The following is a 23,072-nucleotide window of genomic DNA, read 5'->3' on the forward strand; positions in this document are numbered from 1 at the left end:
CCTCCTTGGTCATATCCATGTCAATACCATGCTCAACCAGTTGCTCATTCATTTCACTCTTATGCTCAACCATAGCCTCAGTGGAATGCACCTCATCAGGGGTGGAGGCCCTAGTACAACTCTCCTCCACTCTTTTTCCTCCACCACCTACTCAACCACAACCATTGCCTCCTGCTCCACCAAGGAAGCCTCAAGTACCTACTCAACTAAACACAAAACCAAATAACAGATAGGCCCAATAGGTATATAGTGGAGAAACATCATGCTCGACCTATGCTGTGGAGATTTAGGAGATTAACCTATGATGTGGTAAGGTTCTCCCAAATAACCAACCTCCCCCTAAGGAGGATGAGGAAGAAAAACAAGAAAGTGAACCAAAGGCCATTCCACCCTTTCCTGAGAGATTAACTAGAACCACACAACCGACCCTAGAAGAAACTGAACTTCTGGGAGAATTGAAACAGTTATGTGTAAAGATACCACTTCTCCAAGCCATAAAGGATTTACCTATACACAACAAGATGATCAAGGAGAAGTGCTTCAGGCACCCAGGCAGGCACAGGAGAGATGCTCCAACTATCAATGTCATAGGACAACTGTCCGACCTGATGTTGGGGCAAGTGATCTGTCTGAAATATCTAGACCCTGGAAGTCTTGTAGTCAATGTCCACATCAATGGTACCACAATCCTCCATACCCTAATTTATCTAGGGGCTGCCATTAATGTGATGACCGGGGACACTATGCTCAAGCTCAACCTTTAGGGCTCCTTGAGGAAGACCACAACCGTACAACAGTTACCAGAACAATCCACCGTGACCCTTAAAGGGATTGTGGAAGATGTAATGGTCTCCATCGATTCTTGTGAGTACCCTGCTGATTTCCTGGTTCTCCAACCAAAGGAAAAGCTCGTTGGGTATCCTCTCATCCTGGGAAGACCTTGGTTGGCTACGGCAGATGCCTACATTAGTTGTTGGGCTAGGAACATGACAATCAAGAATGGGCATATGTCTAAGCAGCTAGTCCTATATCCTCTTGCCCGACCATTGTTAGAACATCATTTACCTCTTTGGTTGGAGGAGGAAGATGAGGATGAAGTCTATTCCGCACCACTATGTGCAGTAGAAGCTACCGTGGGGGGCCCACAAATCAACGATGATATTATTGAAAACTTGATTTAGAATCCACCCCCCAGTGTGTAGTCATTAGAAGAGTTGGTGGAAGAAAGTCAAGCCAATCCTTTAAGTTGATCTTTGTGTGGCTGATTCAACCTCCCTCTGAGTTAAAAATGTGGAATTCGGCCGAGAAAGAACCTTGAAGGTCAACTCATCCCTATCCACCTCTCAGGAGAAAGAACTATGTAGCTTATTGAGAAACCACTTAGATGATTTTTCTTGGAGCTATAAGGAGATGAAGGGATTCCACCCTTTAGTCTGTACTCATGACATTTCCATTAAATAAGATTGTAAACCAATTAGGCAGTCTCAGAGGAGGATGAATCCAGACCTTAAGGACATTGTCAAAGAAGAACTACAAAAGTTGTTGGATGTAGGTTTCATCTACCCTATCTCTGATAGCGAATGGGTCTCCCCTTTGGTGCTAGTGCCAAGGAAAAATGGGAAGTGGAGAATTCGTGTCGATTATCGGGAACTAAACAAGGCCACCAAGAAGGACCATTTCCCTTTTCCTTTCATAGATCAAATGTTATATGGCCTGGCAGGGAAGAAGTTCTTCTCCTTCCTAGATGGGTTTAGCGGGTACAACCAGATCCAAATCAACCTAGAAGACCAAGATAAGACCACTTTCACTTGTCCTTGGGGTACCTTTGCATACCAAGTCCTTCCTTTCGCGTTGTGCAATGCTCCCACCACTTTCCAGAGAGTAGTACTAAGTATTTTTGCTGAACTGGTTCACAATATAGTGGAAATCTATATGGATGACTTTACCCCTTATGGTTCTAACTTCCAAGAAGCTTTGACTAACCTGGGAAAAGTTTTAGACGAGTGCATAGAAATGAACCTATCCCTCAGTCCTGAAAAACGCGAATTCCTGATGACTGAAGGGACCATGCTAGGTCATACAATTTCTTAGCAAGGATTATAGCTAGATCCCAACAAAATTGGCATCATCCAAAGGGTTCCACCTCCTCAAAAGGTAAGAGATGTTCAAAATTTCCTAGGCTTAGCAGGGTGTTATAGAAGATTCATTAAGGATTTTAGTAAGCTAGTCTCTCCATTGTTTGGTCTTTTGTGAAAAGATGCTGAGTTCATATGGATTGACAACTGTCAAGAGGCTCTAGATACCTTGAAAAGTAAACTAGTGACTGCCCCAATTTTGAGAGGTCCAAACTGGGCCCTACCATTCCACATCCATATAGATGCCTCGGACAAAGCGATAAGAGCAACCTTAGGGAAAATTGATGAGAAGTTGCCTTATGCCATATATTTTGTAATTAAAAACTTGTCCAAGGCAGAATTAAACTACACTGTAACCGAAAATGAGCTCCTAGTTGTAGTCCATTCCCTAAATAACCTCAGACACTACATCACCATCTATCGAACATTTTTGCACACTGATCATGCTGTAATTAGGGATTTAATGAACAAACCAGATGTAAATGCTCGTATTATTAGATGGTTACTTTTATTGCAGCAGTTTGATTTAACCATTGTTATTCAGCCTGGTAAGGAAAATGTTGTTGCTAATTTTCTATCTAGACTAGATCTGCCTGTAGGTGAAGAACGAATGGTGAATGATCAAATGCCAGATGAACACCTATTTTCTATCTTAGTACTCTCTCCATGGTTTTCTGATATAGCAAATTACTTGGTTTCAGCACAGTTCCTGCCACACCTGTCCTCAATAGAGAAGAGCAAGATCATGAGAAAAAGTGCCCCATTCACTTGGATTGGGGGAAATCTCTTCAAACTTGGCCCAGATCAAATTTTGAGGAGATGTGTCAGGGAGGAGGAAGTTTTTGAAATTCTCTTAACCTGTCATGATGGGCCTTGCGGGGGTCATTCTGCAGCAAAGAGGACTACCTTCAAAATTCTGCAAGCAGACTACTATTGGCCCACTCTTCATCAAGATGTAAGGAGATATATAAGCCATTGTGACCAATGTCAAAGGATGGGGAAACCTAATCCAAGGGATGAGATGCCCCTGCAACCTCAAGTGACTTTCAAGCCATTTGAGACATGGGGCATGGACTTTGTGGGTCCTATCAACCCTCCTTCAAAACAGAAAGCTTACATTATTGTGTGCACTGATTATCTGATAAAAGGGTAGAAACAAAAGTGATCAAGGTAGCAACAGAAGAAAAAGTGGTTGAGTTTTTGAGAGAGAATATCTTCTACAAGTTTGGCTATCCAAGGGAATTAGTCACAAATCAAGGGAGTTATTTTACCTCCAATTTGATTAAATACCTTCTCACACATCACAAAATTAAGTGCAAAACTTCCACCCCTTCTCATCCTTAAGCAAATGGACAGGTGGAAGTAACTGACAGAGCTTTGGAAGGGATTTTGACCAAGGTAGTGAGTAGAAAAAGAAAGGATGGGGCAGATCGATTGGTTGAGGCCACCTGGGGCTATAACACCACCTGGAAAACCACCACAGGGTTCACACCCTATGGGCTAGTCTATGGGAAGAAGGATTTGCTGTCAATAGAATTTGAATATAGCACACTAAGGATGGAAGCTCAGCTCGACCTAGATCTCAGCCATGCACAAAAGGAAAGGTTACTTCAGCTAAATGGATTGGATTAATAGAGATTGCAGGCCCTTCTCCACTCAGAGGTAGTCCAACTTCAAAGGAAAATATGGCATGACAGACACCTCAAAGAAAAGAAATTCCATGAAGAAGATTGGGCACTAATATATGATTAAAGATATAAATATTTCGAGGGAAAACTGAGGACAAGATGGCTGGGAACATACACAGTAGAAAAGTGCAATGAAAATGGTTCAGTTCTGATTCGGACCATCGATGAAGAAGCCATCCCCATGCTCTTCAATGGGCATAGGTTGAAGATCTATAGGAAGCTCCTCTTCAAGCAAGAATTCATTGAGAACTTGAGTAAAACAGTGTTGGTAGTGGAGTAGGTCTCTACCTCCATTCCACCCACACCCTAAACAAAAAAAAAAAAAGAAAAAAAAATAGAAAAAGAAAAAAACAGGAAAAAAGAGAATAAAAGATCCCTGGGCGAAAACCTCCTGGAGGCACCCCAACTGTCTAAAAGAAAAAAAAAATAGAGAAAAAAAGGAAAAAACAGAAAAACTAACTTCTTTTGAATGCATTGCAGATTGCAGGAGGGTCATAGAAGAAAAAGGGACATGGCCAGGCTGAATACACCCCTGATAGATCACTTCTCCATTGCCATTGTCTTTTTACAAACCCTGGTCTCACCTGTTTTGGAATTTATGCATCCTACAGGAAGCTCTGTGCATTCTATAGGAGGCTCCTGTAGAAACCACAGAGAGATCGAAATCAAGTTCAGAAAAGAATCAGAGGGCCAGAAATTTGTTCAGAAGGCATGTGAACCTCTTTGCCACCATTCATCCCCCCAACTCTCCATTCCATACCTGCACCCCTGAATTTCCACTCGCTTCTTTCTTCCCTACACAAAAAACACAGAAATTCTATTGCTTTTGTTTTGTCCTTTCTTTTTTAAATGATGAAGAATAAAACAACAACATCCTTAATTTGTTTCTTACCTAGTGCATACTAGCTGCTTTTCCTTTTCCTTTAGAACCTTCCTCAGCTATCTCTTGAGTCCTTGCTCAAGCATTAGCCAGAAATTTTAGAGGGAGAAGCAGTTACAGGAAATCCTGCAGGATTCCTGTAACAGCTGATCCCTTTAAAAAAACAAGCTCCAAAGGCAGGGTCAGTGCAGCCACAGGTGTATACAACGTGTAAGGAGCCATTCCTGATCAAAGATCACCAGCATGAGGTAGCCAAGCCACCAGTTTAGAAGCCACAAGCACCAACAATAGTAGCAATCCATGAATAGAGTACCAAAGTATGAGCATGCAACAACACGGTAGCGACTAAGAGGTAAGTGACGAAACCCATTCCTCTATTGCATGAGTATAATTTAGAAACTACATGAACCATTGAGATGGTCGCAATTAAACAAAATTGGTGGCCAGCTAACTGGCCACCCGCATCTATTTCAAACAGAACCCCTTGTCCAGTTCAAACAGCGCCTCGTCCAATTCAAACAACGTTCAGTGGGTCCAACTGGCACATGTGTTTAGTCAACTTGGGAAGAAAAGCTCAAAATAGGTAGTGGTGGCGGCGTATAATAGGAATGATGGAAGTGATTGTAGGCAGGCGGCGTGAAGTATCATAATGGCACTGGAGTAGGGACCAATGATTCGGATGGGGATAACATACCATTCCTGCCACCTCACCTCGTCACCACAGAACACTCCCGTATGCTTAAGTATGCTGCAGTCGAAGCCTCCACCACCTTTGTTTTCATTTGCATCAATGATTTCTTGACTGTGACAACCTACCTACCACCTTTAGAACCTCATAACAGTCACTCTCTATCAGTTTCAAAACCCTTCCACTTATCGGGCTCTACAGGAGCATTATCGCACTCTATAGGAGCGGAAACACAGTATACAAGAGCCTTTCTATAGGAAGGCTAGTGAGTAGCTCTGAAGAGGGAAAATTCAGAATTTTATCCCAAATTCGAACTCAAAAAGGCTAGGCTTAGTAAAACCCACTCTGCATTTTATATATCTACAAAAGGTGGTGGGATTTGAAGTGAAGTATTAAATTGAAAAGAAAGGCAAAGTGTGAACAGAAGTCTGCCTGCGTTTTTTTGAAATATATACAGTCTCTACACTTTACTCTATACAATAAAATTCAGTCTCTTTCTCCTTTGTGATATTCTCCTGTGTAAAGAAATGATGTAACCATAGGAAATTAAGCCTGTAAAATAGTGAATTTTCATTGGGTGGTCTACTTACCTTGTGAAAAGAAAAACATTGTCTTACTCCCTATGTTTAAAAAAAAAAGATATTAATTTCCTCAAACAACTCGAGAAGTAAATTAAGGTTGAGAAAAGAGTTTGAAGGGTAGGAAAGTTGCAATTTGTTTTTGTTAAAAATAAGAAACACGAAAAAATCTCTCTGGTTCCAGAAGAAAACCTCAACTATTCCTCTGTTTCCAGGTTTGAAATTTGTTGTCTCCCTCCTCCCTGAGAATTTCCAACAGTCACTGAACATCATGATAGGGTGTTTTATGAGGAAGGAGCCTCTGAATTCAACTAAATTGCATGAACATCTAGAAGTGGTGGCCCTCTTTACCAAGGTAAATTGGATTCCTTTCTTTGAGAAGTTTCATGGGTATGATGAGGAAGTCACAGATGAATTTTTATTATCTTTAATACCCCATTCGAAAACCCATGCTACAGTCTGTTTGATGGGTCTAACCATAGAACTTACACCAGAGTTCATCAATAGAATTAGAAGTCTTCCACTTAGGCTCCCCTAAAGCAAAGAAGAAGAACCCGCTAGGTCAAGTTGCTAACAAGACCTTTTTCCAGCCTGATGAACATCCTGGGGAGGATAAGAATGGGATCAGGAGGACAAGCATACCTTATCCATGGGGTGAGGTAAGCTATCAGATCATGAAATATATCTCCTGTGAAGGAAGATACAGTATAGTCTATGGTTATCATTTCAGACTGTTACATGAACTAAGATATGGCATGGACATACCTACATCTAGAAAACTCAGTCTTCCATATTTTCTCCTCTAATCATTGATAGAGTGTAGCACCAAATTGAATGCAGGGGTTCCAGACCAACTGTCTCACCATGGGCTCACTAAATTGCTAGTGGAGGATGCCCTCCACACTTACACAATCCCTATAGCTTGGGATATTTTCAGGAACATGACTAAAGAAGATGACATAAAAAATCTCACTGATGACCTTAGTCCATCTGGAAGTGAAGAGAAGGAACAAAAAGAGGAAGTTGAGAAGGAAACCCATGAAGAAGAACATAATATTCAATTGGAAGAAGAAAAAGAAGAAAAATAGAGAGGAGAGGAGGAGCATGACACCACCACAGATGAACCTAAAGTAGAGAAGAAAACAATATCAAAAGAAGAAAAAGGGAAAATCACAGTAGAGAAAAAGAAGAGGACAAGAATTGAAAAGAGGAAACCCAAGACAACTTAGAAAAAGGCTGCCACAAGAAAGGCAGAAACTAAACAAGCAGGGGAGAAAACAGAGTCAGAGACAACAGACACAAAACCAGCAGAAACAGGCAAAACAATAGATGAAGGAGAAGAAAAATAGCAAGAAGAAGTGTCTCCTGAGACACTAGTAAGAGAAGCAGTAGTTGTTCTTGCTGCACTTAAACCTCCAACCAAGCCAAAAGGGAAAAGAAAAAGGCAACCATCTATATACTTCAAAGCTTGAAAGAGCACTAGAATCAAGATGGGGAAGCCTCAGCCACCTTCAAAGGAGCCCATCATAGCTGAGGACGTAACTATTGTAACAAAGGAGGAATCTCCCTCCAAAATCTCCATCACTTACGAAAGAGAGAGCCCTAAGACCTCTGCCTGGAAAGAAAAGATCAAATTAATGGGATCTAAAGTATTCCTACAGGAGGCACAGACCTCTCTACAAGATACATTGGAAAAGCTAAAAGAAACTCAAAAACTTGAAAAGAAGGCAGAAGAATAGACCCAGGAGGAAGATAAGGAGAAATAAATACTAGAGCCTAGACCTCAGCCTAACATAGGCTCCTACTACAACCTTCTAGAAAGTGGGAATAACATCCCACAAAAGTTTGCAGTGCCTCTTTTCTTTGAGATAGAAAAGGAAAGATTCAAGAGCCATACATGGATGTAGATTGAAAAATCAAAAGGGGTAGAAGACATTGGGCACATGGAAAAAAAGTTGAGAGAGATGGGCAAAGAATTGAGCATGGTCAGGCATACATAAAGCATTAGAAGAGCTCAATTGGAGGAAGAAAATAAAATGTTGAAGAAGCAGCTACAAGAAAGGGAACCTCGAGGAGGAAAAGTATCAGAAAGAGGAACCCCAGGCAGACAGTGAGACATTACTAAAACAACAACAGGAAAAAGAATCCTAGGCAGAAAATGAAGTGTTGATTTGGAAGAGGCAGCAACTAGAAAAGGAAGCCCAGTTAGCCTGTATGGCCAGCTGGGCAATGGAGGCATTATAGTGCAGGTAGCCCACCAAATCATATGCATTATACCTTAAAGATCAGTGACTCCAATTTCAGATTAAGACACTGGCCCAGAGGGGAACAATACCTTTTCAAGATTATGGCCAATTTATGCATTTATGTGATCACAGTTAAGCTGAGGACAAAGCAAAGCTAGCATAATTTTACTTGCACAACATGGCACTTACTGACATGAACTTGTGGGATCCAAATGCTTCATTGGGAGACTTGCAGCTAATGGCTATGGCATCTTGGATGAGCCATGAAGAGAAAAGGGCAGAAGAAATCTAAAAAATGATGGCAAAAGAGCTAACTGAACCCCTGATGATTAGTGCAGAACCAGCAAAACGATTGGCTCTCATCTATGCCCACCAACACCTTGCAGCTAATCCTCAAGTTGTACCTAACTATGTTGACAAGCAGGCCCAGGCTATTGCTCATTTCGAGGATATGGAGAGATTGTTTGGAGATGAATGCATTCATGTATGCATGAGAACTTGGAATACATTACCACACAGCCTAAGGATTAGGGAGTATCACTCCCAAAAAAGGGTGAGGGAAGCCATGAGGAGAGTAACCTTGTATAAGCACTCAATCCAAAGCTTAAAGGAAAATTGGATTAGCCTTAAATTCAGTCCTCCATTGCTGCTAGGACTACTGGAAGGAGTAAGAGAGGAGGAAGAATAGAAACAATGGGAAGAAGTGGATAGGAAGGAAGGTTTCCATGAAAAAGAGGAAGACATCACATCAGAGGTTTGGGATGTCAGGGAATCTGTTAGAGCCATTAAGGATGACGAGTTAGATTAGTTGCTCAGAGGATGAACAACCCATTCAGCAGGGGGGTGATGATGAGCCCTAGAAATGCGTAATTATATGGGCTCATCCTACCTCTTATTTTGACTTAATCCACCATTCTAATTAGTTTATTGCATGTTTTTGAATATATTTATGCTAATAGAGTGAATTGGGTTAGTCATTTTGCCATGTAGTCTAATATGTGCCTCATGCAAATTTTTTGGTCAATTTTGGACAAAGTCAACGGATTTATGAGCAAATGGCAGCCAAAACTCAACGAAAATAGGGAAGAGGACTTGTATGGGGGGTGTCTTCTTCATTTATGACCCATTTCCTTGAATCCTCCATCAGTAACTCGGAGCACAAAGGTCCATATTGATGATTCCAAGGGGTAGCCAAGCAAGTAAAGTAGGACTGTTGTTTATCTCCTGTTTGAGGAAGCCGAGTTCCTTGATTTTAGGAGGACTACTGGAGGAATCCATTAGTATAAATAAGGAGGCTTAGAGCCTCAGTAGGTTAGCCAGTTATTGGTAGATTTTCGTACTTTTGTGAAACATTGTGTTCAACTCATTTTCGAGTTCCTTTTTTAGAACAGTTTCTGTAATGTAACTGCTATTTCTGATAATGAAGATGAAACAGTTTTTGAGACAACACTGATCTCTTTGAGAGGGCTAAAACTCTTGGGTTAGGGCCCAACCCAAGTTGCCCAGCAGATCCTACTGTGTACTTATATGTTTTTGCTTCAATTCATGAGTTAATTTCTATTGCATAGATTCATTTTATTTTGTTAGATTAGGTTGCTTTTGATGGTTAATATAGTTGTTTTTGTTTTAGTTGCTCAAGTAGGTTACTGTAGTGATAGAAAAAGATTCGAAAAGGTCAACAGTAGGCCCTGATCTCTTTTCTCCCTTCCTGGGACTATGATTTGAGGTCAAGGCACTACTGCTTCCACCAAAAACACAGTTTTTGCTCTTCCATGCAACTGCTAGTGTGATAACTTGATTTGGAAAGATTGATATTGGTTCAGATTCAGTTGCTTAGATCATCTCGTATTATTTCACCATAGATCTCTCTGCATTCTTTTCTGTTCATAGGTTACTGTTCAACATTTTCTGTTTGTAGGTCAAAAATTAGGTCAAGCTAGAAAAAGTTATGTTTTCATGGTATAGTTAGTTCTTTCTTTGGTTAGTTTTGATAAGTAAATGTGAATATCTCTTGCAGGACATCTCAGCTCACCATACATCCATACAACAACTAGCACTAGCCCACTTCTCATAGATTTCCCAACTCATTTGCAACATTTCGCCAATCTGCCCTAATTTCTGCGGTTTTTTTCATAAAGCTGCTTTCTTGCCATTTTAACGAATCCAACCATCATGTTCGTCCTTGGTCTTCCTTGAAAAGTGCTAGACACCTCAACACCTTCATCTAGCCTTCATTTCCCCTTTCCCATCAATTTTCCACCTTTAAAACTCCAAAAATATCTCTCGGCCTCCTCCCGTAGATCCTCCTGTAGATCCCCTACAGCCTCCTCTAGAATGTCCTGTGAGTGATTTTTTGAAGTCCGATCACTATGGAAGTCTTCAGAAGGGTACTAAGCATTTCTTAGGACCTCTCCATACCTTCCACCACCTCTATAAAAACCAACTCCATCTCCCTTCACCACCAAACCTCTACACAATCACAACCAAATAAATCACAAGAATAATAATTTCACATAAAAATACTTAAAAGCGCAAAAAGATGATTTCTTCTCATTTCTTTTCAAAAGTAGCGTGAATAGATCAAATTTACCTTTTTAGTTGTCAATGACACTTTTTTCATTAGTTTCCATCTCTTTTTGCAAAATTAGGGTTAGTGGGTAAACTAGGGTTTGCTAGGGTTTGCATTTCATTTCAGTTTACTTTTTCTTTTTGCAAATAGCATACCCTCTTTAGAGTTAGCTTTCTTTCATCATGGTTAAAATCTTCTTCTGAGAAATCATAGAAGTTGGCTTAAGCTCCTAGTGATCTTGTGCCAGCTGACCAAGTGATAGCCTGCGGTAAGAGATAGTACTTGTGCATATAGCACCGTCGCTTCCAAGTTTGTTACAAACTACCGAGTTGATAAAAGTAAAGTAGGGAGCCCCAAGAGTTGCAGCATTATTGTTGCAATACTGGTGCTCACCAGAGACATCAAGTAATACTTTGACTATAGAGACTAGGGGAAGAAAAATGGAAAGAGGAAAAAGCCCAGGATATCGCAGTAAGTCAAGAAAAGGCAGATCCAAGCCCAGATCGGGGATAGTGTGCTGGAAATGCCAGAAGAAAGTACACCTGAAGAAATACTGCAAGTCTCGGAAGGGAAAAGAAGGAGACATGCAACAAGAAAACAATCATGATGCGATTGTGACAGGTGACCTGTTGCAAGATGCTTTGATTATTTCTTTAGAAAATATAATTGATGCTTGGGTAATAGATTCAGGGGCCTCATTCCATGCCACACTTGATAGGAATAGCAGTATGTGTTGGGTGTGGATCTTTATTATCTTATGTATTCAAAGGTATTGTTGCATTGGAACCCAGTTTGAAATGGGGCGGTGACGCCGCCCGTAAAATACTCACTGCAAGGGGGTCTAGGGGGACGGCTACGACCTTTTGGGAGCCCCCCCTAGTGGGGGGGATCGGGGGCAGTGCCCTCGAAGCTAAGAATAGATGTAAAATTGACTTGTAAAATATTGTAATTTCGTAGTCAATCTGGGCCATTCATTAGGCGAAGATCTGACGATACAAGTTATGTTTAATTTAGGGTTTTTTTCCCTAGAAGGCAACCCCTCGCTATATATGAGGAAATTGTATTGCATCAATGTAGATCTGCATTTTGAGTGAGGAAGAGAGAGGATATTGATAGCAAAGAGGGAGTTACAATGGATCTGTTGTATGTTATATCTCTTTAGTTTGGTGGGTAATATGAAAAGAACAACTGCTTATTTCTCCGTGGACGTAGCCCAAATTGGGTGAACCATGTATATCTGTGTCTCCCTTTTTTTATGTAATTTCTATGTTTATATTTCTGAAATATTTTATTTGTTACATTGCTTTGTAATACATAATTTTCTAATAATTGGTATCAAATATGAAGGTCTATTTGGCTAAAAAACTTGCAGGAGAGAAGGGTTCTTGGTTCGAGTGGGAGCAATGGCAGAAGATGGTAGGTTTAGGGTCAAAAAATTCAATGGACAAACTTACCAGTTGTGGAAGATGTAGATGGAAGATTATCTATATCAGATAGATCTGTACCAACCATTAAGCAAAAAGACAAAGAAGCCGACGATTATGACAGACACAGAATGGGATATTCTCGATAGGAAGGCACTTGGAACAATACAGCTGTGCCTAGCGGCGTCGGTGGCATTTAATATTTCAAAGGAAATGGCAACAAAGGGTTTAATGTCGTCATTGGCCAAGATATATGAAAAAACCTTAGCCTCAAATAAGGTATTTCTTATGAAGCATTTATAAAATATGAAGATGTCAGAAGGTGGATTTGTTGCTGATCATTTAAATGAATTTAATACAGTTACCAATCAGTTAAGTTCTATAGGGGTAACTTTTGATGATGAAGTTAGGGCTCTGTTATTTCTGTGCTCATTGCTAGAAAGTTGGAATGGTTTAGTTATGTCCATTAGTAACTTTGTCTCTGTATCTAGTACTTTAAAGTTTGATGATGTTGTCGGTGCAATCCTCAGCGAGGAAATGTGACGAAAAAGCTCTGGTGAGACATCAGGTAATGCTTTGACTGCAGAGACTAGGGGAAGAAAAATGGAAAGAGGAAAGAGCCCAACATATCACAGTAAATCAAGAGAAGGTAGATCCAAGTCTAGATTGGGGATAGTGTGCTGGAAATGCGAGAAGAAAGGACACCTGAAGAAAGACTGCAAGTCTCAGAAGGGAAAAGAAGGAGATGCGCAACAAGAAAACAATCATGAAGCGAATGTGACAGATGATGTGTTGCAAGAATATTTGATTATTTCTTTAGAAAATATAATTGATGCTTGGGTGGTAGATTCAGAGGCCTCATTCCATGCCACACCTGATAGGAAACATTTTCATGATTATGTTCAAGGAGATTTTGGACAGGTTCAATTGGGTGATGATAAAACCTGTAAAATCATTGGAATGGGTACAATTTTCATAAAACAGTAGAATGGAAATAAATGGTTATTAAAGGAGGTAAGGCATGTCCTAGATCTGAAGAAAAATATTATTTCAATAAGGCAGTTCAGAGGTGAAGGTTGTGTGACTACTTTTACAGAAAAAACCTGGAAGGTCACAAAAGGATCCCTAGTAATAGCAAAAGGAGAAAACGTTGGTACATTGTATTTATGCAATGGTATTTCTAATTTTGTTAATGCTTTAACCTCTACAGGAGAATATACAGCATTGTGGCATCATAGGCTTGGGCACATGAGTGAGAAGGGGATGCAAATTCTTAATTTTTTCCCAGGTTTGAAGCATGTTGATTTAAAATTCTATGAGAATTGTGTTTATGGAAAACATAAGAGAGTTAGATTCCTCAGAGTTGGGAAAGAAAAGAAGAGCGAAAAATTAGAGCATGTGCATACAGATGTATGGGGACCTGCTCAGGTATCATCTCTTGGTTGATATCGTTATTATGTTACTTTTATTGATGATGCAACCAAAAAAACCTGGATTTATTGTATTCAAAATAAATCTCATGTATTTGATACTTTCAAGAAATGGAAAGCTTTGGTTGAAAATGAGATAGGAAAAAGGTTGAAGTGTCTCAGATCAGACAATGGAGGTGAATATTGCAGCAAAGAGTTTGATAGGTACTGGTCTGAGAATGGAATTCGCAGAGAGAAGACAATTCCAAGAACGCCACAAGAAAGTGTTCTGTCAGAAAGGATGAATAGGACAATCATGGAGCATGCAAGGTGCATGAGATTGCATGAAGGATTGCCTTTACAATTTTGGGCAGATGTTGTAGATATTGCTATTTATCTAATAAACAAAAGGCCTTCAAGTTCCTTGGATGGTGGTATTCCGCAGGAGGCATGGATAGGTAAAAGAATAAACTACTCTCTTTTAAAGAGTATTGGTTGTGAAGCCTTTGTCTAGATTAATAAAGAAAATAGAACAAAGATTGAGGCAAAATCAAAGAAATGTACCTTTATTGGATATGGTGTTAATGATTTTGGTTATCACTTTTATGTTTATGAAAAACACAAAATCATTAGGAGAATAGATGTCATATTCAATGAAAAGGTTTTGTATAAGGATCAGCTGCAAGAAAAGAAATAGGAAAAAGAAAACGAAGAATACACAATGCTTGACGAGATCACCAAAAAAAGTGATGGTGTCTGAAAATCATAATGATCAATATCCAAAACAACAACCATAACAGCAACAAGCACCTCAAACACCTGAAGGTGGTGTTAAAAGATCTACCAGGATAAGTAGACCCCCTGAACGATACTCTCCTTCCTTTTATTATGTATTGTAGATTGATTATGGTGAACCAAAATGTTATGAAGATGCAATACAGGTAAAAACTAGGAAGAAGTGGGAGAAATCCATGAAAGAAGAGGTGGACTCCTTAGCACATAAACAGACTTGGGACTTAGTCAAGTTGCCTGTAGGTAAAAAAATAATTGCAGAATAAATGGGTTTAGAAGTTGAAGGAAGAATATGGAGGTAGAAAAAGGTATAAATCTAGACTAGTGGTGAAAGGGTTTGCACAGGAAAAGGGTATAGATTTTGATGAGATATTTTCTCCTGTTGTTAAAACGACTTCAATCAAAAATATTTTAAGTCTAGTAGTAGTTGAAGATTTGCATCTTGAGCAGTTAGATGTAAAGACAACCTTTCTCCATGGGAATTTGGAGGAAGAAATATATGTGCAGCAACCACAAGGATATGAGGTAAAAGGGAAGGATAAGCTAGTGTGCAGGTTGAATAAGAGCATGTATGGCTTAAAACAAGCTCCAAGGCAGCGGTATCTAAAATTTGACATGTTTATGTCTAAATAAGATTATACTAGATGTCACTCTGATCATTGTGCTTATCTCAAAAGGAAAAATGATGGCAGCTATATTATATTATTATTGTATGTAGATGACATGCTTGTTGCAAGTTCTAACATGTAGGAAATAAATGTGATCAAAAGAAAATTGGAAAACTAATTTGCAATGAAGGATTTGGGTGCTGCAAAACAAATCCTTGGTATGAGAATAAGTAAAGACAAGAAGAATCAAAAATTAACATTGTCTCAAAGTGAGTACATAGAAAAGGTGTTGAAAAGGTTTAATATGTAGAAGGCAAAACCAGTTAGTATACCTCTGGCTAGCCATTTCAAATTAAGTAAGGAGGAGTGTCCCAAGGCTCAGGAAGAAATGGCTCATATGTCTAAAGTTCCATATGCATTAGCAGTTGGAAGCTTAATGTATGCAATGGTCTGCACAAGGCCTGATATTGCACATGCAGTGGGAGTTGTAAGCAGGTACATGAACAATCTAGGAAAAGAACATTGGATGGTGGTGAAGTGGATTCTGAGGTATTTGAGAGGTACCACCAATCAAACATTATGCTTTGGTGTTTCAAACATTGCTTTATAGGGATATGTTGATGTAGATATGGTGGGTGATAGAGATAACATGAGGAGCACAATAGGGTATGTGTTTATTGTAGGTGGAACAACTGTCAGTTGAGTCTCAAAACTACAAAATGTTGTTGCACTCTCAGCAACAGAAGCAGATATGTTGCTGCAACAGAGGCTACTAAAGAAATGATTTGGTTACAAAGGTTTCTGGATGAATTGGGTAAGAAGGAGGATTTAGGCAAGTTATACAGTGACAGCCAGAGGGCCATACATCTTGCAAATAACTCTGCATTTCATTCCAAGAATAAACATATATAGCTAAAGTACCATTTCATACGGTCAGTGTTAGAAGATGGACAGTTGAAGCTGGAAAAGATACACACCAGCCAGAATCCTGCAGATATGTTTACAAAAGTTGTAACTAGGGAGAAACTAAGAATCTGCTCAGTTTCAATTGGTCTTCAAGTATGATGAAGAAGATCAGAAAGAGTCAGGTCCAAAGTGGAGCCATTGTTCAGCAAATGAAGTAGCGGTGGAGTTGCCATAATCAGTCTCCAAGTGGGAGATTGTTGGGTGTGGAGCCTAATTATCTTCTGTATTCAAAGGTATCACTGCATTGGACCCCAGTTCGAAATGGGGCAGCAACACTGCCCGTAAAATATTCACTATAGGGGGGTCCGGGGGGGGGTGGGGGGGGCAGCTGTGACCTTTGGAGAGCCCCCCCCTGGCAAGGGGATCGGCAGCACCCCCGAAGCTAAGAATAGATATAAAATTGCCTTGTAAAATGTTGTAATTTCGTAGTCAATCTAGGTTGTTCATTAGGCGGAGATATGACAATAGAAGTTATGTTTAATTTAGGATTTTTTTCCCTAGAAGGCAATCCCTCGCTATATATTAGGGAATTGTATTGCATCTATGTAGATTTGTATTCTGAGTGAGGAAGAGAGAGGAGATTGAGAGCGAAGAGGGAGTTCCAACGGATCTGTTGTAGGTTGTATATTTTTAGTTTGCTGGATAATATAAAAAGAAGGACTGGTTGTTTCTCTGTGGACGTAGCCCAAACTAGGTGAACCACGTATATCTGTGTCTCTCTTGTTTTATGTGCTTTCTATGTTTGCATTTCTGCAATATTTTATGTGTTCCATTTCTCTATAATATATAATTTTCTAATAGTATGGCAGCACCTTAGGAAGCCATGGATATTGAAGCAATGACCACTAAGGAGGCTATGTAGGGCATGACGGTATGAAAAGCCCCAGAAAGTGTTGGGATAGTTGTATAAATCCATAAATCACCGTGCACACTGATATCCAAGAAAGACAAGCAGCCTATGGTCTCGATGCGCGTATCCCCTAGGAATTCATAAAGGACGAGGCTTACTGTTATAGCTCCAAATACCACCCTTGGTGTTTGTGATGCTTGGTTTATTGCCTAGGGCAACCCCTCCTTCCAGACTTGGTCTAAATATATAAAAACAATGTTTTACTCCCTCTACGCTACTTTTCCCTGAGATTAAAGTGTGTACATGATTTTATCTCAGGGAAAAGTAGTGTACAGGGAGTAAAAAATTGTTTTTAAGATATTTGGACCAAGTCTGGAAGGAGGGGTTGGCCTAGGCCATAAAACAAGCATCACAAACACCAAGGGTGGTATTTGGAGCTATAACACTCACCATGGAAGAAAAGGGGAAGGCAATCAATTTGGAAGCCGATGAGGAGGAGGAAGACTTTGAAGAAATCACGGTAGAAGAAGAAGAGGACATAGAGATGGAGGTGGAAACCCAGGGTGCGAACCCTCTAACCACGCTGCACACATATGTTCCTCTGTAGAAGGGAAAAGCAAGGGTGCCCAAAGACATAGATGAGAGCAAAAGCTCTCTGCAGACTCCGCTGCTCCTTGATGATGTTATTTTTGATGGAGCACACTTGGGGCGAGTGCCTGTGCTAAAATTTGAAGACTGGAATCTCACACACCACGATAAATTCCCACATTTGGCAACTGTGTAGCTCATGTGCCAGAAGAAAGATGTGTCAATGGGAGTCATAGAGTTGGAGCTGCATAAGTGGCTGAGAGGTGTAGAAAAGGCATGACTATTAAACCTACTCTGGGTGCTGCATTACCATCGTGCCCCAGTGACTATTTTGATAATCAAGCAGGTGCTCTGCTTGGTGCATGATGGGTGCTTGTGGCTAGAGGAGCCCATCCCCATCACAGACCACTTAATTCATAGAATTACCTGGCTCCCTTTCAAAGGGGAGGACCCAGTGGACATCTTAGAGGGTAAAAGTGATGATTTCGCCATCGCAGAGGCCATGAAGAAGAAGTTCAAGATGGAAAAGAAGAAGACGAGTTACGCGATTTCCAACATCAAAAAAGCTGCGATCAAAGTCGTGACACAGATACTAGTTGGGAAGGTTATGCAGAAGTGTTGCGCGGATGAGGTGCCTCTGCTAATGGTTGCAATTGTTGCGTAATGCACTGAAGGGGTCCAGTTTAACTGGGCCCACTACTTGTGCAGAGAATTCCTTGAGAACTATCGCGACGCACAGGAGTAGGGGAAGACATTCCATTATGCATGGTTGTTGTTGTCCATCATGCTAGTGGCATGGGAATTACTTGAGGATAGCTAGATCCCCACAATTGCATAGGATCTTTTGGAGGCATTGAAGTATGCTTCGTTGTGGGCAACTAAAGATGCACAAAGAATCAAGGATAGTAATATATTTTGGGTGTTCATGGAGATGAACATCAGAATGGGGATTAATCGCAAGCCGCAGTTATTGGCCACTATCTACAATAGCTTGCAGAGCTTCCAGAGTTCAAAGTGGACTTCCACCTTGTGTACATTAGGGCGCCCAATGACCCTACAAAGACATGGCATGAGCTACATTACCTAGCAAAGGAAAATGTCATATTCACTATGCTTGAGTCGTGGCCGCCAGAGTGGCACACTCTACTTAGCTCTGCTGTGGAAGTAGAGAAGTACGCTGCACAGAGGAAGAAGGAGGGAAAACTGTAGATGGCGTAGTTGGCAGAGAAGCATTATAACATGTTGAAGCCCCAAAAATCAGGTCTACAACAAGGGGGATACCCACCCGATCCGGACCTTGGTTAGCATCTCCTTTTCTGTTTGGTATAGTGGGTCTGACTGGGGATATGGGACCAGTTTCCAAATTTATGTGTGTGTGTGTGAAGGATTGATATTTCTCTTTCTAATAGTTTCTAAACGGAATACTTTTATTCTAACTATAATCTAATAATATGGAAATTGTATTCTAATAAGAAGAAATATCTAAGTCTACACTAACCCGGGGTGTAATCTTTCCGTTATGTGATCTAAAATGATTTCAAATAACAACTGGTAATAAAGATCATTCAACTGTTATGAGAAAAGAATTCAATAAGGATGAACCACTTCATATAAAAAAGCTAGACGAAACAGTTGTGAATAACATATCGCATAATAAGCTATTCATACATTAAGCATAAATAAATAGCTATCACCGTACAAAAGTGCCAAATGATAAGTCAAGCATTCATGCATCAATATATAAACAACTGAACATGAATATCACTTTAACACAATGACATAAATAGTTAAGATATAGAAGTACCATTTATAACTAGTCCTACTTATGAGCTTCAAGCGATAATGATTTATCTCTTTTTGATCTAACATCCACTAAGAGTACAAAAGTGCAACATTAGTAGTAGATATTAAATGCAAATATCAATAAATCTTGTTCCATTCATTCATCAAAACCTCGTCAGAGGGTACATAACTGCATGTTCTGGGGATAAGTTTTTGACAAATTTTAGGACCCTTCTCTAAATGCATGAGAAGGGTTTAAATACTACTAAATAAATCTAAAAATTACTTATTACAAAAATGTAGGATGCGGTTTAAATGATTGTCCTCATTTCAGGCAAAATAAAACAAAATTAAAACTAAAATTAAATCTAAAATTAAAAGTACTTCTGTATCTGCTCCTTGAAATTGCGCGCATTCAGCATCTGTTTGAGAAGATTCGGCTGGCCGACTTCCAATTTTAGCTGAGCTGAGAAAACAGAATCGGCAAGAGCTGGTGCCATCTTCTTGGCAGAATTGATGATACACTTGAGAGTCATCCACTGGCTATGTGGCTTTACCAAGTATGTCCAGTAATAATCCTAGTTCAACTTGGTTAACCCTTGGATTGCTTCTGCCTTTTCTTGAGCTTTCTGCCTCTAGTCTATCTCTATCATTTCTTTCTTGCAAATTTTTTGGGGCTTGTAGGTAACTGAGGAATTAGAAGCTTTCTTTTTCGAGAATTTTTTCTCAGCGATGCATGCGCATCGAAAACTGCCTTCGTTTCTTGATCTGGGTTTCCTTGATGCGTTTTTCGCCTTTTGTGCTTTTTATTTTAGCGGATATAAAGTTCAAATTTTGTGAAAATAATGATTCCGTAAGCTCTTGACCCTGAGTCTTAAACTATCTATTTCTGATATCAACGTTGTCCAATATCCATTTAACCATGTCCGTGTATGGGAGACTTTTGGGCCTTGCTGCTATCCAGTGTAAGAATGAACAAGCTAGCTCTATGATGGATGCCTCAGAAGAATTATGTGAACTTGCAGTAGCAGTAACTTCCATTACTCTGGGATTCTCTTCTTCAAGTAGATTATACATGCCTTCCCAAGTAGTAATACCTGCATCTCTGTTACAAGCAATGTCTATATACAAGGGCACCATTTCTTTCTCTTCAAAGCTTGGAGCTTTGCTTTTCTTTCCCATAATATCCTGCGTATTGCTTTGTATCGTTCCCTGTTCTCCATTCCTGCAATTCACAAGTGAAGTGAAAATAATGATAAGGAAGGTGATGGGAAAGTTTTAAATGCCGAAGACGTATAAAATATACCACCTTACGTGAAATGATTTTTTGATAAGCACGAAACCATATTCCATTAATAACTGGCAACTAACTCATTAATTAGCATTAAAGTGCATAACTAGGTGTCGGTTTATGGAAAATACTTTTTTGAACCACGAGCCTGAAAGATCTGCGATGAAGCGATTTTGCGATTTGCTTCACAATATCGCAGATTGCAACATCGCAAAGTCACAACATCGCAAAATCACAACATCGCAAAGTTGATAGCTCGCTATATCGCATTATCGCATTGCCGCTCTATCACGAAATCGCAATATTGCAATATTGTATTATCACATGAACGTAATATATGACAATCTTCGTTAATCTGTTTTCTGCAAAATGTGATTTGCGATATGTGTCATTGCATTTCGGCAATTTAAGGTGTTTCAATGTAAGTTTTCTTTGATGTATGCAATGTGATATTTTTCGCGTATCACGATCTCGCAATGTTAGAATTCGGCTTGTAAGGAGGTATCCTGTTATCCTTTTGCGATGCGATATTTCCTAAGGAAACATTTTTGTCTTACCTTATCATAAAACTTAGATTTTTAGATTTTCAAGGGGGTATTCCTAAGTTTATGATGCTAAGTTTTATTGAAAAAGGAAATATAAGCACTAATTGATTTTTATTTTTATTTTTTAATTTTAACTAAGGGTCCCCAATTATTTAGTATTAGGAATAACACTAAATAAGAAGGGGGGTTGTTCTTGGCCACAAAAATTGGCGATTCACTTGGAAGAACCAGTTACCTCTGCTGTTATTTCGAATTTTAAAAACTTCCAAAACAGAAAATTTTCCATAAAATTAAACTTTACTATAGAAAGACTAAGTACATTATGCTTTTACCTATCAATGATATTTCATTTCTTCTTTTTTCAACTTTGATTATTTACTCCCTCTAGCTAGTCCTTGTATCTAAATCAGTCATTACTTGGTTTATAAAGATAAAAACAAATTCTTCTCTATAAATTAGTTTTAAATATGTTCATTTGTCATAGGTAGAGCCTCTGCTGCCAGCAAGCATTTATAGCTTCGACAGGGTTACCTGTTATCCAGCAATGCTCCTGTATCCTACTTAGAGAAATTTACAACTTTCAAAGACAAATCCATTTCCACACTTTTCGCTTTCATTTTCTTTTTATCCTTAAACAACAATGTCTTGGTTTGGTAGCCAATTCATGACACAACCATTCACTGATTTATAACTTTGCTAAACAAGCTGGCTCGTGATGAGATCCCTTGTCTCATGATTGCAACAATCTTGAGTCATTGCCCTGTTGTGGTATGCAGTATTGGCAAAGTAAGCAAGCTATAATATCTATGATCATGATAATTCAGCTCATGATGAGACCTCTTACTCTTTAAGTTAAAGTGTATCTTTGGATCATCCTCTGAATATTGTAGTTTCCTAGGCGGGGAGGAAGTCATTGTTTCCTTAAGATAGCTCTGGACGACAATGATAGAGTTTTTGGAAAGAGTTTTTCTACAGAGGATCTTCATTTTTGTTATTGATACCTTTCATTGGACTGAAATAAAACAATTTCTAAATAAAGGTATTTTTTGTCAATGTTTATACAGTTGAAACTAGTATCATTTCTAGGTCTAGAGTTTTTAACTGTATCTTTCAATAGTAATGATCAATTTTTTAGAAAGAATTCTATTTATACAAGTGAAAAAACAAAATCTAAAAGAGAATTTGTGTCTTTTTCATGAATCTCAAATGTAACCATCTACAACTGGTTTTATTATGAAAAAGAAAAACAACTAATCTACAAAAATAGAAGAATGATCTTCTATGGAAAATATTTTTTGAGGATCTGACCATTTACAGGTAAAGAATCTTTTTTCCCTGTTAAATCCTGTAACATGAAAGTAGACGGACCTATGACTTCTATGATTTGAAAAGGACCAAGCCACATTCTTTGAAATTTTGTATGTTTCCCTTTTTCCTCATGAGCCTTGTCCCATTTTAAAACTAGATCTCCCATCTGAAAATATTTTCTAGATATCATGTTTGAATAAAAAGAAGCCTTCATTAATGCTTGGTGATGAGCGTCAGTTATCTTAGCCCGTTCTTGTTGTTCTTCTAACTTGATTAATTCCAGCTGCCACAGTTGTAAGGAAGAAGTTGGTGCTTCATCAATATATTGAACCAAGGCTAAAGAGGGAATTTCCAAATTAGTTGGAAGCCCCACTTCTTTCCCATAAACTAAATTAAAGGGAGAAGTGTCAATAGAGGATTTCTGCGTTATTCGATTTTCCCATAAAGCATATATTAAAGACTTATGCCAATTTTTATGATTTTGGCCTATGGTTCGCTTAATGATTCTGATTAAATTCTTATTTGTAGACTCAACTAACCCATTCCCTTGTGGGTAATAATTGGCAGAGTATTTAAGCTTGAAACCCATTTTGAGTGCAAATTCAGTCATTGCATTACCAGAAAAATATGATGCATTATCAAACATTAAAGCGGAAGGTAGCCCAAACCTAGTGATTATGAACTGATCTATGAACACGAAGATATTTTTAGCATTAGCCGGCTTG

The sequence above is a fragment of the Pinus tabuliformis genome, chromosome 8 (genome assembly GCF_031772625.1).
Source record: "Pinus tabuliformis cultivar Carrire ecotype Pingquan chromosome 8, CPIR1, whole genome shotgun sequence".
Lineage (NCBI taxonomy): Eukaryota > Viridiplantae > Streptophyta > Pinopsida > Pinales > Pinaceae > Pinus > Pinus tabuliformis.